The following is a 1,077-nucleotide window of genomic DNA, read 5'->3' as shown; positions in this document are numbered from 1 at the left end:
TTATATCAGCAGTCATATCTGCAGACAGGGTGGTGAAGATAGATTTATTATAGGCCTCCATGTGTTTTTATATCAACAGGGTGGTGAAGATAGATTTATTATAGGCCTACATGTGTTTTCATATCAACAGGGTGGTGAAGATAGATTTATTATAGGCCTACATGTGTTTTTATATCAACAGGGTGGTGAAGATAGGGTTGTGGGTGTGTTTTATATCAACAGGGTGGTGAAGATAGGGTTGTGGGTGTGTTTTATATCAACAGGGTGGTGAAGATAGGGTTGTGGGTGTTTTTTTATATCAAGGGTTTTTATATCAAGGGTGGTGAAGATAGGGTTGTGGGTGTGTTTGTATACTGTCTTGTGGTCGTCGGTCCTACTGTATCTCTGCACACAATATATTAATATTAATATGAAACGGCATGATTAGTTCCACCATTTTAGGTCAGCCTGTTTATCCTTTACAACCAATCTGTGTTTCTGTTCTCAGAACATTGTGGTACAATAACCCATCTATCTTTACTGAGCTGTTTCTGTTCCCAGAACATTGTGGTACAATAACCAATCTATCTTTACTGAGCTGTTTCTGTTCCCAGAACATTGTGGTACAATAACCAATCTATCTTTACTGAGCTGTTTCTGTTCCCAGAACATTGTGGTACAATAACCAATCTATCTTTACTGAGCTGTTTCTGTTCTCAGAACATTGTGGTACAATATAATATAATAAACCAAACTCACAACAGTTTGGAACACAGCCTACATTGATTTGAAATAACTTGTGACATTCACAGTGTCACACTGTGAATGTTCCATATAAAGTCTGCATTTATTGATATAGTTACATAGTTTGACAATGATATTGGTGACATGTTTAATCCAAGGATCCTGTAACATGAACATTTTTTTTTCTTTGCATGGACGATTTCCAAAATAGGGATTGATTATTAATCGGTTAATTTATCAACTTAAAGCAATTATTATTTTTTAAATAATGATTTAAATGTAGTTGGATTAAAACTTGCTCTCCTAGATGGAGGTAGGGTTAGAAACAATATTGACAGTACCCGAGACCAACAG

Source organism: Electrona antarctica, assembly GCF_951216825.1.
Source record: "Electrona antarctica genome assembly, contig: scaffold_244, whole genome shotgun sequence".
Lineage (NCBI taxonomy): Eukaryota > Metazoa > Chordata > Actinopteri > Myctophiformes > Myctophidae > Electrona > Electrona antarctica.
Note: the sequence above shows the minus strand (reverse complement) of the source record.